At 42.4% G+C, this 16429-nt stretch overlaps 1 protein-coding gene across 7 annotated transcripts in view; it reads right to left on the bottom strand.

Annotated features, from left to right (window-relative positions):
- Positions 1 to 16429, bottom strand: part of FYN (FYN proto-oncogene, Src family tyrosine kinase) — a 215170-nt gene that overhangs the window by 119525 nt on the left and 79216 nt on the right. For 6 of the 7 annotated variants that reach the window (XM_047858144.1, XM_047858140.1, XM_047858145.1 and 3 more), the window contains one exon: positions 370 to 439. The gene's annotated coding sequence lies outside the window, so the exon portion shown is untranslated. Of the gene's footprint in view, positions 1 to 369; positions 440 to 513; positions 520 to 3190; positions 3201 to 16429 lie in introns of those variants that run through there. The other variant, XM_047858143.1, reaches the window with a different exon arrangement.

The raw sequence follows: 16429 nt of genomic DNA on the forward strand, positions 1-16429 counted from the left end.
TATTAGTCTGCAGTTTATTACTCTTATAGTCCATGTTAGACTATACTCATATAGTCTAGGTTACCTAGACTACAAGCTCAACTGTCAAGGGTATTCTTTATCCTGTATTCAGAAACTTTCCTAAATCTAGACTTCTTATTAAATCTTAGAAAACTCCATATTTCTAATATTACTTAATTACATATCAGTAACAACAAGAAAAAAGTCATACTGTTAGAAAGTACCAACTGAATGTTACATCTAATGATAAAATCCCATTTTGTCTAAATTTAGTGCAGATGTAAAAGATGCACAAAACAAGGCATTGGCTTCCCTTTTGGGCACCATTTTACAACAAAAGATATTAGAAGTAAATGCAGCAACACTTACCAAAATTTCCCCCGACTATCACAAACTTCATACACACCACATGTCTTCTAATACAGCTGCTGGACCAGTCCTGAAAGACAAACCACAACAAAAGGAAAAATGCATCGCTAAACAGAAGTAATTTACCCTTCTGGAAACCACAACATTTTCCTTGTTTGGGGCACTCATCAATGTACCAAACTCTTACTGCCAGATTCCTTTTTGTTTTTCACAGGAAGATGAAACCAATTTACAAATTAACTCAGCACCCACTAATAACAAATAAATTAAAATCGGGACAGTGAAATAAACCAGAAACTGTGCTCATACTTTGTTTGAATTTTTAGCCCTTACTTAAAATAATTGAAGACAGGGGCGCCTGGATGGCTCAGTCAGTTAAACATTCGACTTCGGCTCAGGTCATGGTCTTGCCGTCTGTGAGTTCAAGCCCTGCGTCAGGCTCTGTGCTGACAGCTCAGAGCCTGGAGCCTGCTTTGGATTCTGCGTCTCCTTCCTTCCCTGCCCCTCCCCCACTCTTGCTCTGTCTCTCAAAATAAACAAATAAATAAATAAAAATTAAAAAATGTAAAAAATAAAATAAAATAATTGAAGACTAAAGAACTATGCAAAAAGACCTAAAATTGAAGTCATAAAAAGTTTCTCCCTCAAACCAATTCCTCTTCCCTGTTTCTTTTAATAATATACTCTCTTCTCCCCTGCTGGCTGAGAGACCCTCACCTTTCTTTTCTAGACTTCATTTTCTTATCTGTAAAATAGGGATTATTGTATTGACCTCCCAGGGTGGTTATGGAGATTAAATGATATAAATTTAGTGACATAAATGTCACAGAAAGGCTTAAAACAGCAGCTGGCATGCAAGTAAACACTCAGAGCATTCGAGGAGCTATGATCTTTCTCCTAATCACCCAGGCCTGAAAGCAAACACGGCCTTCCTCACCTCCACTGGACACCGTGGTCCTGGCCTGCCCTTCTCATCCTTCGGGCGTGCAGGACTCACCGCCTTCCCTCTCTCTTATCATCACACTGGTTGGCATCACACCTTGCAGAAACTCAATTCCTGGCCCCCAGTTTCTTCCCTTCAAATCCCACTCTCACGGTTCTGCAAAGCATCCTTCCTAAACCGAACTTAAAGCCTTGTGGAAACACCTTCCACCGCTTCCCATGACCTTCGAATTTCTCTGTGAAATTACATTAGCCTGGGACTCCAACTTCCCTCCGCTTTGTCTCCACATCTTCCATCGGAAAATGCAGTCGCCAGTCCTGCCTGAGCCTGTGGGTCTGCTGGTTTCTTCCGTGAGTGTCTCTGCCCCACAAATGCTGGTAAGGGGCCTAGCCATTTTCTGAGGCAGGGGATCTTTATTCTTTTTGTGCCACTGCAGCCTAGAGACATGTTTCTCAGAATAACGTTTTTATTTATTTTTATTTTTAAAGTTTATTTTTGAGAGAGAGTGCGCATGTGAGTGGGAGAAGGGGAGAGAGGGGGAGAGAAAGGGAGGGTGGGAGGGAGGGAGAGAGGGAGAGAGAGAGAGAGAGAGAGAGAGAAAGAGAGGGAGAGAGAATCCCAAGCAGGCTCCATGCTGTTAGTGTGGAGCCAGACATGGGGCTTGAACCCACAAACCATCAGATCATGAGCTGAGCTAAAAGCAAGAGTCTGATGCTTAACTGACTGAGCCACCCAGTGCTCCTCAGAATAATGTTTTTAAATGCTTGAAATTAATACATGCAATGAACAGGATTCAAAAGAGGTATACTGATATGCAGTTATCAAAATATATAAAACAGATTTTTTTTATATTTAAATAAGGTCCAGCAAAAGTCTAATAATTACTGTAATCTGAAGTACTATTGGGCATAAATGGTATTTTAGAGTATCTGTAACTATAAAGTAATATGAAAACACCCATAATTTCTATTGGTGACAAATAGCTAGTGCTACTTTCATAATAAAAGGAAATGTTAGATTTCTTTTTTTTTTAATGTTTATTTATTTTTAAGAGGGAGAGAGAGACAGAGTGTGAGCAGGGGAGGGGAAGAGAGAGAGGGAGACACAGAATCCGAAGCAGGCTCCAGGTTCTGAGCCGTCAGCACAGAGCCCAACGCGGGGCTCGAATCCACGAACTATGAGACCACGACCTGAGCCAAAGTTGGACGCTTAACCAGCCACCCAGGTGCCCTGGAAATGTTAGATTTTGATTAATGGTTAGTAAAAATAAATTTTTTTCCACCATCCAATTTCACAGACCCCTGAACTCCATCCACGGACCCCCAGGTCATGAGCCCCTGCTCTTAGGCCTGGCCTACCTACTTCTCCTCTTCGTGAGCTCTAACTTGATTTTCCCAATGTGCTGTTATCTTACCCTGCTTTTCTGTTTTCAAAAATTATGTTTTATTTGATATAGATACTTGAAATACACTTCTGTATCCTACTTTTTAAGCTGTAAAGGAAGGCCCTCTTTTTTTATTCCTCGCATGGCAAATACTGCCCTGCCTCATAGCACACACACGAGGGAAGGCACACAGCCAGCACTGTTTGAATGAGTGAGCTCAAGGGCTTGCTTCCTGCCCCACACGGACTCAGCTGATAGGACTATTATGTCACCTCTCTCTGGCAGCTTGTGAGCTCCTAAATATGTAGACAGGACACCTAAACACTCCATATTCAAATATAAACTACTGAAATGAGGCAAAAAAATGTTCTCTTCTTTTACTTCCCTTTAGAGAGGATGCTCAGATCTTCCAAGAACAGGCTGGACATCACACCATTCTGTCACACAGGGGGCTCCTGTGTGACACAAGCACAATCCCTTCCTTCATGGAGCACCAAGTCTAGAGCTTTCCCCAGCTAGTGTAGAGTAGATGGGATTCTCTCAATCTTTCAGGGCTTTTGCAAAGACAAGAAATATCCAGTGATTTCCTAAGTATGGATACCTTGGTGACCTATAAAGACAAGGCCAGTTAAGGTTGCTCTGGCTTCTCACTGGTCTCATGGATATGAGCCCGTGGTCCCAGTAGATGGAGGGGTGAAATGTCACCTTCCCTAAGTGACGTTGTCCTTGTATATGAGGCCGAAGATAGCAACTCAACAAAGAGACCGCTTCAGGAAGGTCTACTCCATACCTGGCTGCGTACTTCACTCTGAGCCCCCTGGGTCTGTGATGAATCTGCCTCAGGAGAGACCAGTCCTTTGGTCTTACCAGCTTTGTCCCTAAACAGCTACAGCTCACTACAGTCAGAAAAGCATGTGACTCTTGACCTTGGGGTTGTGTGTTTGAGCCCCACATTGGGTGTAGTCTTGAACTTAATAAACTTAAATAAACTTAACAACAAGAGAATAGCTCTTCCTTTTCAAATGACAAAAGTATAATGATTTCCTCCACTCATAAGGGCACTGTGACCATTTGCTTTGGAATAAATTCACCACTGGCAGCATCTTCCATGCTCGCCATTATATCAAGTGACACTTAGGACAGTGAGGGTATACTCTCTCCCCCCAGAGAACCACAAAGGATGAGATACCTATTCAAAACAAAGGCTGGCCTTGGCATACTCTTTTTAAACTTAAGGACGCTTATATCCATCTCACTTGAATTTGTTCTTCTTGAGACACACTAGGTATACGGTATTAAATAAAAACAGCTTAATGATAACGAACAGGAGCATGACTGTTTAATCTTTTGTTTCAAGAATTATGACATATACATCCTCATAAATAAATAGTAAGATATTTACAGGCATTCCCACACAACACACTGCACTGCATGTACTTTTTGTTTCTAATACATATCATAGACCATGTGCGGCTCCTGATTAAAGGTAAGATCTCATTACCACTGGGAACAAGTATCTCTAACATGGTTCTCATCTGCATGGGTCATCCCTTCTCCCTTCTTCCTAACAAATCCCCCATATTCCTTCAGCCACGGTGCCTCAGGGGCAGGCGACAACACTCCCAGCTGGAGGGTGGGGACTTTGGGTCTAAGGCTTTGCAGTGTGCCAACCAGCAACATCGGCATCACCTGGGAACTTCTGAGAAATGTCAACTCTGAGGTCCCATCCCAAACCTACTGAGTCAGAATCTATGTTACAAGATCCCCAGGTGTCCACAAGGTTTCAGATGCACTGATCTAAGGGGAACGCATTCCTCTTGCCAATGACTGGTTCAAGACTAGGCATGCGACCCAATGCAGGCCAACAAGATGTGAAGAACGGTTTCCTGGGAGCTTCTTCTCATTCTGAGATAAATTCCTCCTTTCTGAATGTTCCATGGGATGTGATGCCTAGGGCTTCTGTAGCTACCTTGCTCAGTCTAATGATAAAGTTGGCCCAGAGAGGAAGGTAAAGACAAAAAACCCCAGAGAAGCAGAGTTGGGGTGACTACATTAGGTCAACCCTGAAGTCTGTGGAACCAATGGAACTCCAGTAAATTTCATATTGTTCAGGCCTCCTTGAGTTGGGTTTTCAATGACCAGTAGCTGGAAAGCATCCTGTCCACTCAGTGCCCAATAAAGCATTATACAAGGAACAGAACACAGAGGCACTGGGCTCAGCCACATGCTGAAGAGTCCAGACAAGTTGGTGCATCGAGAGGCCACAGCAACAGTTTAGAGACTTGTTTTGTTTGGGGAAGTGACCCAGGAGTATTTCTGGTTCTGACAACCTTTGTTCACTTTGCACATTTCCAAGAGCTTTCTAAATCAGCCAGTTTAAATGATCAACCAGAGGAAGTGCTGAACACTTTCCAAATTATTTTAGCCAGAGTGGTCAACAGTTGCTTTCCCCAGAAGCCACATGGATGTCATTTCCTGTAAAGACAATGGGAGACTAATTGCTCAGCCTCAGACTCCAGTAGGGAAGACAACCTGTGACATGTAATTACTGGCAGGGTAAATAAGGAAAAGCTGGAGGATCTCAGAATCTGCTTTTGGATCCACTCCAATAACTTGGGGGAAAGTAAAAAAGAGCCAGCTGGTCTAGAAAAAGATTTGAGGGGCCAGGAGCTTAGGCAGTTGCTCTTAGCATTTTTACATACCACTGGTACTTATTTAAGACCTTTCTGAGGAAACCAAGTAGATCTGCTCTTATATAAAACCATATACGGCTTTGGTGTAACTTTGCTTCATGTACAGGAGTGATGTGGTCAAGGAGAAGTGGGTGTCTAAATGGACATGATCTCTTCTGTGTTATAGCTTCTTAGCCCCAACAGGATATTTTGAGGGATGGGTTTGTCATGTTGGCTTGATGAAAGATGTGCTTTCCTTTTTTTTTTTTTAAGTTTATTTATTGTGCGAGAAAGAAAGAGAGAGCATGAGCAGAGGAGGGGCAGACAGAGAGAATCCCAAGTAGGCTCCAGAACTGTCAGCGCGGAGCCGGACGCGGGGCTCAAACTCACGACTGTGAGATCATGACCTGAGCCGAAATCAAGAGTTGGATGCTTAACTGACTGAGCCACCCAGGCAACCCCAAGAACGTGCTTTCTATCATGGAGTGAATATTAGTTGGTTTTCCACAGAATTTTCTATATGTTCTATCACCTCAGATCTCTTTTTCTCCCCCAAAGCTTTGTGCCTTCTCTTCCCTGGTATTTCATATACTTCCATAGTTCCAACCATTACCCCTTGTCACGTGTTTTAAACTATATCCCTAGATCTATCACCCATGCTACCTCCTAAATATCATGTACCTTAAAGGTGGGGACCTCGTTTTGGTCACTGCTAGTGTATCAATGTTTAGCACAGTGGCTGGTGTTGAGTGTTGTATGTTTGTTGAATGAGTGAGTGAAAGTCTTCACTCAGAGTCTTAGGATGACTCACAGAAGCTCTTGCTATGACCTCCTAACTGGCCTGACTTTGGTGTCTCCTTTTCCCACTCTATGGACACACATGAAAGCTCTGAATTACAGCTCTGATCATGTCAGTTTCAGAATGCCCCAGCTGGGAATGACTTATTAGCTGTATTTTCCAGGTGAGAAACTGGTCCCAGTGAAACCAGGAGACTTGCCTTAGGTCTTATGAATAGTAGGTGGCAGAGGCAGGATTATAACTCAGGATGCTAACCAGTGGTTCTTGCCACCATGCTACTGACTGGTTTGAAATCTTCAGTGATCTTTCAGTAGAACCTAGTACAGGGCTAGGTATGTAGAAGTCACATAATAAACATTTGTTAACTGACTGGGTAAATGAGTGTCTCCCTTTTGCGTATACCAATGGGTTTCAGTTTTTCTTAAAGTGGAATACTCTTTAAAGAAAGACGATTCTCAGGGCGCCGGGGTGGCTCGGTCGGTTAAGGCTCCGACTTTGGCACAGGTCATGATCTCACAGCTCGTGGGTTTGAGCCCCGCATCGGGCTCTGTGCTGACAGCTCAGAGCCTAGAGCCTGCTTCGGATTCTGTGTCTCCCTCTCTCTCTTCCCCTCCCCTGCTCACACTCTGTCTCTCTCTCCCTCTCAAAAATAAATAAACATTTAAAAAAAAAAAGAAAAGAAAGACGATTCTCCAGTATACAACATGGAGAAGAGGGGAGGTGCTCTGGACCTTTGCCCCTGCAGTGCCTCTGAGCCACCTCCTAAGAACCTCAGGGCTTGGTGGCACTGCAAAACAAAACAAAACAAAACAAAACAAAACAAAACAAAACAAAACACGGATGACTTACACAAACTCTTCAACTTTGTACTTAAAGCCACCATTACTCCAAACCCACCTCAACCTTATCTTCCATTTCTTCTTCCTCCTTCACCCCCAGTCTTACCAAAGCACTTGCTGTTCCCAGCATCTGCCCCTTCCCCAGGCCTTCCTGTGCCGTTTCTTCCCTCTTATGTGTTCTTACTTCCACTTGCAAGAATGGAGAACCAACCTGCCCTCAGGCCCAACTCTAATATAAATCCCTCCCTGAAGTTCCTGCCCAATTTCCTCCACTAGAATCAATCTCACTCTATTTGTACCTCTCCTATAGAACTTACCATATCATCTACTGCAAGGGAAAGAGACAGCTCCTTGAGGGCAGGAACCTACTCTAAATTTATCTTCGAACCACTGGCACCTTGCTTGGCCCAATGCCTTGCACAGAAGAGGCACTTCTAGTCATTTTGTTGCATTCAAAGGGCTTTATCCTTTTTAGTTCACTTCTGTGACCAATTATATAAATTCTCCAATGGGGATTCCTAGTCTTCCTCTAGACAATAGAGGCTGATGATAAGCCAGCACACACTTGTGGAGCCCCCTTACTAAGAAACAACTGTATGAGTCTTTGCTGAGTCTTATTGTCAAAAGCAAAGAATGTGGGGGCAGGGAGAGTGACTTCCCCTCCCCTCCATAGCTCTCCTGTGGCTGTGGCTGCCCTGCACAGCGTGAGGTACAAGCTGGGCAGCCTGTGCACAAAGATAACAATAGATTTCAAATACAGTCCTGACTCCTTCCATGCTACAATATTCTCTGCGAGTCTAAAGTCAATTGTCTGAAAAATTAAAGCGTTCCAAATGGCGGGATAATGCATTAAACAAGCCAGTGCACAAAGCCCAATCACAAGGGAGGAGGACGGGAACCAGAAAACACAGGGTTCCCTAGGAAACCAAACCCACTTTATGACTACTGTGGCCTTCGCTCCCCTTGGGGGAGGAGGAGGGGTGCTCTGAGAAGGCACCACTGACCCATCTGCTTCCCTTGCCTGCAGGGCTCTATTTCTTCTGGCTTTACTCCAATGAGTTGGGGAGACTCAACTGAGGCTTGGTTGTTGCTTGTTTGATTATTTGCTGGAGGGGGAGTAAAGAGCAGAAGAAAAGAGGAGGAAGACAGACAGAAAAAGAGATGAGCACAGAAGGCACTTGGCCAGCAGAAAGAAATTACTGACCACAGAGTAAGAGGGCAGGAAGGCAGAACTACAAAAGGCTGGCTCAGGGAATCAGAGGCTCCCTGTGAGCAAGGCACCACCAAACCAGCAAATGAGTTTACCCTCAGCTGCCCAAGAGGCCAGCTCTGAAGTCAGACTAGAAAGGTATATATTCTGGGCTTAACAGCACAAATGGTTGGACTGAGTCAAGCAAAGGGGTGGCTGGAGGGCTCGGGTGGGGCTTTTAGGGCTCCCCTTTGCCCCCTGTAATCTCCATCAGCCCCAAGCAAGCATAGTAATATGATTCATAATAATAATAATGAATTATTAAGTTTAAACTTTTAGGCTGAAGATGGGGAAGAAATAAATGCCACTGGAATAACTAATTAGTTGACTTTCAGAAGGAAAAAGATTCTGTTATTCTATAAGACTCATGGAATGAAGTTTATATTTATAATAATCATGTCTTTTCTTTAACGAGTTAAAGAATGAGCAATGAGTTTCTTTCAGGTGATCACATTACTTAGATGTCAGGTAAAAAGAGAAACTGTTTTGTAGTATACTTGAATTATTTCTGCCTTGCCCTTATAAATGAAGCTGTTTCTAGGGATCTGCTGTCCAGAGTCTGAACAACTTATGATGCAGGTACAGTTGCTGGACAGGTCCCTGAGCTCTGCCTGATTACTACTCCTGAGACCTTCCAAACAGATACTGTGCAGTGGCTCCTGGGAAGGTCCGTGAAATGCACACAGTATCACAATACTGCCAAGATCAAGATTAATAATGATGTGTGTAGAGCCCTTGGAGTGTAGGCTGGCTACAATATTATAATCCCAGAATCTTAAGGATGAATGAAATGTTGAAGAATATCTAGTCCAGTAGTTTTAGTGCTATGTTTTTAGTACAAGAACCTTCTGAATTCATACACGTGCACACATTTTCAAGGTTGATACCGAATGCCAATATATTAGATGAAAGTAGAACAGAACAGTCTTGGTTCAAGGGTAAAAGGACTCAAAATGCTACCACCTGGGCCATCCTTCTGGCCCACTTGGCACTTCCTTGGAACCCTAATGTTCTAAGAACACCGAAAATCACAAATCTAGTCCCCAACTCCCATCCAGCCTCTTGTCTCCGTCTCTTCTAGCCCGAGCACAGGTTTGCCATGCGGCAACATGGGTAAGGAAACACCTCTACCTTTTCTCTACCAAGGATCTATTTTACCCACACCCAGGACCCAACATTATGAGGATTTCACCTCTCATAAAAAACTGCATTTTTGAAGCAGTAGCTTATTTATTTGCCTAGGTCATATTTGGAGTCAGTGACACCTCAACCTAAACCTTAGCCCTGCTATGCTTGGTAAATTCGGGAAAATTCCTGGATAGTGTGAAGTGAAAGTAGAAACCCAGCAGATGCTTGTCTTCTCTTCCTCTGCTTCTTATTTATTCAAAACAAATCTCCATCCAAAAAAAAAAAAAATCAAATAACTAGGAATAAATCCAACACAAAATACTGAGAGAACTTAAAGGCCTAAATAATAGAGGGTTATGCATGTAAATGAACTGGAAGTCTCACTCTTTTTAAGATGTCAGTACCCCCCCCCCACTGAATCTTCAATGCATTTCAATTAAAAAAAAAAAAAAAGATAGGTTTTTTTTTTTCCAGGTGGAAATTGACAAGTTGATTCAAAAACATATATGGAAGTGCAAAGAGCCACAAGCCAAGATAATGTTGAAGAAGAACAACAAGGCTGGAAAACTTACTCTATCAGTTTCAAAATTCATTATAAAATAATAGTAATTAAGACAGTGTGGCATTTGTTTAGGATAAATAGGCCAATAGAAGAGAAAAGAAGGTCCCAAAACAGACCTATACAAAGAGTCATCTAAATTATGACAAAGATGATGCTGAAGTTCAGTAAGTGGTGTTGGGTTCACTGGGTATTGTGGGTTGTGCCTCAGAAAGATACAATGAAGTCCTAACCCCCTCAGCGCTTCAGAAGGTGACCTTCCTTGGAAATAGGATCTCTGTAGATATAATTCATTGAAATGAGGTCAGAGTGGATTAGGGTGGGTCCTAAATCCAATATGACCGGTGTCCTTATAAGAAGGAAATTTAGACACAGGGTGACATGAGGGGAACGGGGCCATGTGGGAATGGAGGCAGAGATCAGATCAATGCAGCTGCAAGCCAAGGAGTGCCAAGGAGCTACGATGGATTCTTCGCTAGAGCCTTCAGAGGGAGCACGGCCCTAGCCACCCCTTGATTTTTAACTTCTAGCCTCCGGAACTTCTGAAACAATCATTTTTGTTGTTTGCTCCAGCGCCGAGTGTGGAGCCTGATGTGGGGTGCGATCCTGTGACTCCGGGATCATGACCTGCGCTGAAATCACGAGTTGGATGCTCAACTGACTGTGCCGTCTAGATGTTCTGAAAAAAAATTCTGTTTTTTAAAAAGTTTTATTTACTTTGAGATAGAGAGGGTGGCGGAAGGCAGAGAGAGGGGTAGAATCTCAAGCTGCTGACAGTGCAGTGCCTGCTGTGGGGCTCAAACTCATGAAACTGTGAGATCAAGACCTGTGCCGAAATTAAGAGTCAGGCACTTAACTGACTGAGCCGCCCAGGTGCCCCTGAAAAGAATTATTCTTAACCTCTACTTTATACCATGCAAAAATGAACTCCACACGGATGGTAGAACCAAATGTGAAAGGTAAAATAATACTTTAAGAAGAAAACAGAATAGCTTCACACTTTGCGAGAGGTAAAGATTTTTAAAGAACAGAACACAAGAAAATGCTAACCGTAAAGGAAAAATATGATAATTTGGACTATATTAAAATTAAGTATGACTTTGTCAAATGACATCAGATCAAAAGGCATGCACACAGTGGATGTTAACTGCGATGTTAAATCCAGCAAAGAACTCCTGTCAATCCATAAGGAAAAGGCAGACAACCTAATAAAGAAACAGGCAAATACTTGAGAAGAAATTTCACAAAAAAGGACATCCCAATGGCCATTAAACAGATTAAAAGCTGCTCTGGTCATCAAAGAAGAGTAAAATCACAATGCATTGTCTAAAACAACAAAAACATTTGTGAGGATATGGAATAAATGGAACTGTCATACATACTGATGAGAGTGTATATTGATAAAGACACTGGCAAACTCGCAGTATCTGAAAGCTGAACACACTCATATCCTATAACTCAAGGTCTCTCCATCAAGGAATCTATCCTACACAAATGTTACACATGCTCACATGTAGAAGAGTGTTCTTAGCAGTATTCTTTGTAATAGCCCTGCACTGGAAACAACATAAAAGCCCATGTATAATAGAAGAAGGGTTAAATAAATTTTGGTATAGTTATACAATACTATACAGCAATGAGAATGAACAGACTCGTAACAACGTGGAGAAATCTTCCAAATACAATGTTAAGGGGGACACAAGATTACATAGCACAATTTTATTTACACAAAGTTCAAAATAAACAAAATCAGTGTTGTTAGGAATAACGCTATCAGTTACGTTTGGAGTGGGCGTGGTTAGGGACTGGGAAGGGGTGCAAGGGGCTTTAGGTATTTGGGGGACACTTTCTCCATCTGGCTGCTGTTTTCACAGGAATGTTCACTTCATGAAAAGTCAGTTATCGGTGCACTTAATTTCTGTACTTTTCTGTGTGAATGTTATACATCAATTAAAAAAAAATCTTGGTGGTTAATGCAGTGAAACCAGAAACAAAACAGGGCTCTTACAAGTACTGAAAGAAGACAGCACAGCAATCTAATTTAAGCGAGATAATTTAAAAATTTGCTCTGCTAAAAGCTTCAAAAATGCCATTTCATTAAATTGTGTTTTTTATTCACTTAAGATGACTCTCATGCCAAAGCTCTTGTATTGTCCTATGTCGGGATTGAATGAAGCAAACAGTTTCCAAAATAAAATAATACAAATCATTTTAATTTTATCTGATTTCTTACAGCAAAAATTTAGATATTAAGACCAATATTTTCAGGTCAATTAAAAAAAACAATTTTCTGGGTCCTGGTTCTGGTTTACCATCTGAAGAATCCCTAACCGAGAAAGTCTTGGGGATAAAGGTGTTTTCTTTCTGTGGCACTCAGTATTTCCCTTCCAGAGTCACCACGTGAGATTAGCTCATTCCTGCCAATGGAAGCCACAGCAGTTGTGTCTGCCTTCACAACCTGGTTGTGGATAATTTCCCCCTGACCATCTAAAATACTGAAAATAACTCCCCGGACACCACTCCAGCCTTTGCCAATTTCTATGGCTCTTCAGATTCCCATTGTGCAATGTCCATGGTCATCAGGTAGAGTCTTGACCTACCTCAGAGCAGCATTATACGGTTGGAGAGAGAATTCTGTCACCTAGTCCTGGGGGCAGCTCACCCCCCATCTTCTGCTAGGCCCTCTCCCCCTTCTGGTCAGTGCCTGGTGAGAGGAGAGCTCACCGTCATTCGACACACGCTCTGTACAACTGCTCTAGCTACCATTGAAAGAAATCCCTTGGAGCAAAAAAACCATATGGTCAGACTTTTGGCTTTCTCAGACAGCTTTGTTCTCTCGGATCCTCCAGTAGGGAGATTTATTTGGGCACTTACATGGCATCCTGAGGCTGTAGGCAGTCCCCACAGGAAGTGAAAGATGGCCACACCCACCATGGCCTACATGTTGAGTGGGGAAAGAAACCTCATGAGAAGACTCTGGAGGATGTGGGGCTCCTATGAAGGAAGGAAACCTCACTCACTCTCACCTTGAGAGGAAAGCATGGGGACCAGGGCCCTGGAGCTGTTATCCTCCAACCATCTTGAAGAAACCTGGGCCTTTCTCTGGCCACTACATTTCCCTCAATAGCAACTTCACAAAGGAGACTCCTTTTTAGATTCAAGCTCTGTTGTTTTTGTGCAGACTTTCTGTGCTTATTCTATTCCTAATTTTGCTGCCTGACAATGATTTTGTGGGCACTTTAAGAATGTTTCCACCTCCCCAGATAGAGATCCCTCTGGTTAAAAACAAACAAACAAACAAACAAAACCCTTGCTTTTTAGATATATATCTTTTATCATGAGTAACCACAGAGATTTTTCAGCACTTACATGGACTGAAGAAAACCATCCAGGCCAAATTCCTTGAGAGCCTCTTAGCTAAATGACTTGGCTTTATCAGCCAGGGAAGGGATAGGCAAACTATATCCTGTGGGCCACATCTGGCCCGCTGCCCACTTTTACACAACCCATGAACTAAGATGGTTTTTACATTTTTAAGTTCTTAGGGAAAAAATGAAAAGAATATTTCATGACATGTGAAAATTACAAGAAATTCAAATTTCAGTGCTTATAAATGGAGTTGTGTTGGAACACAGCCATACCCACTAGTGTACCTATTGTGTCTGGCTGCTGTCATGATACAACAGAGTTGTCTGACAAAGACTATATGGCCCACAAGGCCCAAACTACTTACCATTTGGCTATTTACAGAGATTTGCCAAGCCCTAAGCTCAGGTAACTGTTATGTATTTGTGGAAGGCTGTCCCCTCTGATCTCACTCTCTGTTCTGAGCTTCTGAAGCTGTCTCTGCAATCAGTCAAATGCAAGTCCTAATGCTGGTGCCAATTTCACACTAACCTACTAAACCCGCACAACCCACTAGAGCAGGGCCTTTTTCAACCTGCGGTCTGGTAATCAGTATAATGGGCTGCAAAAACCTACTCAGTTTGGTTGTGCCTAGCATTTCTTTGATAAAATAAAAGAAAAATACCGAGGGCACTGTTAGGGACTGAATTATTTCCCCCTTGCCATTTCATGTGTTGAAGTTCGAACCCGCAACACCTCAGAATGTAACTGTGTTTAGAGACAGGGCCTTTAAAGAGGCAATTAAGGTAAAATGAGGTCTCAGGGTGGGCTCTAACCCAATATGACCAGTGCCCTTATAAGAGGAGATTAAGACATGCACAGAAGAGCGGATGTCCCATGTGAGGGACAAAGGGCAAAGATGGCCACCTGCAAGCCAAGGAGACAGGGAATCAAGCTTGCCAACACCTTGATCTTGGACTTCCAGGCTGTGAGAAACTACATTTTTGTTGTTTGAGCCACTCAGTCTGTGTGGCAGCCTAGGCCACCCAATATAGGGGTCATACATAGTATTATTTGGTGAGAAAAAGTTTTTTTCAATCACATATGCATGTGATATGGCTGTGATGTAAAAATGTAGTATATTCTGTGTGTTAGGTCAAAAATAAATTGACAAGCACTACACTGGAGAGACATATACACGCTTGGTACAAAATCACAGAGGGATGCTCTAACTGAGCCAAGACAAAAAAGGGGGAAGAGCCCTTACTGGGCACATGACAGGCACTCTGTGTACATTATTTCATTTCATTCTCACAGTGGCCCTCTGCATGGCTTAAGCTGTATGTCTCCAGCTGACCAACTTAAGTGCAGGGAAGTTAAGTGACTTACACAGCCAGGCCTGACTCCAAAGTTTATGATGTATTACTCCTCATCATGAATCAGTTTGTACTTCCATGTCCCTGAGAACAGGTTGCAGTGTGATGACATTAAGGGATCAAAAGGAAGGGGAAAACATTTGTAAATTATCATAGCTGGCACTTACCAAACACTTCCTATGTGCCAGGTACTGTGCCATGCTTTACATAAATGACCCCACTTCATCCTTATTAACCACCCACAGAGTAGGTTCTGTTAATCCGCGCTTTTCAGCTAAGGAAGTGTGGAAAAAATTAATTAACTTGCCCAAGGTTACAAAGCTGGTAAATTGCAGACCCAGGATTTGAACTCCCATTGATCTGACATTTAAGCTAGAACTCTTGCCCACCCCAACCTCTCCTTTGGCCCGACCATACTTATTGTCAACCTAATATATGTTTGCCGATAATCTCTGCTTGAAGAAAATAGATGCATACTTTCTGTTCATATGTCCAATAAATGCCAACTGAACACATATCACCTGCCAGGCCCTGTTCTGAGGGGTAGGGATACAATAATGAACAAAACAGAATTCTTGCCATCATGGTGAACATTTGGATAAAACCTTAAAAATACAACCACAGCACAGTGACTGAAATCACCCCATGTGCAGGGTCACGAGGAGTTGAGATTCAGGTGTGTTAAAGGTGTAGGCCAATGAAACTGAAGAAATGGTAGAAAACAAAGGAAGGTGGGTATGGTTTACTACATGGAAATTTCTGGTAATTGTATTCAATATCTCTTGTGTCCACCAGGTTAACTTATCATGTGGGCATGCTGAGTCTCCAAGCCGACTGGAAATGTTTCAATGGCAGGGGCTATGTCATATTTTAAAATGTCCCCTTTAGTGCTTGACATAGTGCACAGCAGTTTGAATTTATTTACTTGTTTTTAAGTTGTTTTCTTTTTTTTAATTTTTTTTTAATGTTTATTTATTCTTGAGAGAGACAGAGACAGAATGCGAGGGGGTTAGGAGCAGAGAGAGAGAGGGAGACACAGAATCGGAAGCAGGTTCCAGGCTCCGAGCTGTCAGCACAGAGCCTGATGCGGGGCTCGAACTCACGAGCAGGGCTCGAACTCACGAGCCGTGAGATCATGACCTGAGCCAAATTCAGATGCTCAACCAACTGAGCCAACCAGGCACCTCTTTAAGTTGTTTTCAAGAGAGATGTACACAGGTTACTCAGGGACTTTCAAGGCGGATGTAATGACAACGTTCAGACAGTCCGTGGGTAGTCCCAGTGCAGGATAGATACGGTCATGTGGTATTAAGCATGTGAGCAAAGAATTAAATATCGAACTGGAAGAACGTAAGCTAAACCAAATGAGATACCAGTACAATGGTTAAGAAATTAGACTGAAAGCCTGGTCACGAGAATGTGAGAGAAAATTACGCTGAGTGAAAGGAAACCAGAGCACGGAGTGTGAAGAATGTAGATATATTAGCGGCAAATATTTTTCTTATGGTTTGTCTTTAATTTTATTTAGGATTTTACATGCACAACAACTTTATGTTTTTAAGTTTGTTGATTTTTTTTAATTATGAAATAATCAAGGAGGTAAGCAAATATTCAGATGCTGGGACATTCAATACATGTTATTTGTAATATCAAATGTGAGGAAATTTAATTCCTCACATAGGATGGTGAATGTTTAAGTAAATTATGTCTATATGTACAATGTAAAACTCTATAGTTGTTAATGAGAAAATGATCACAATTTAATA

The sequence above is a fragment of the Prionailurus viverrinus genome, chromosome B2, assembly GCF_022837055.1.
Source record: "Prionailurus viverrinus isolate Anna chromosome B2, UM_Priviv_1.0, whole genome shotgun sequence".
Classification (NCBI taxonomy): domain Eukaryota; kingdom Metazoa; phylum Chordata; class Mammalia; order Carnivora; family Felidae; genus Prionailurus; species Prionailurus viverrinus.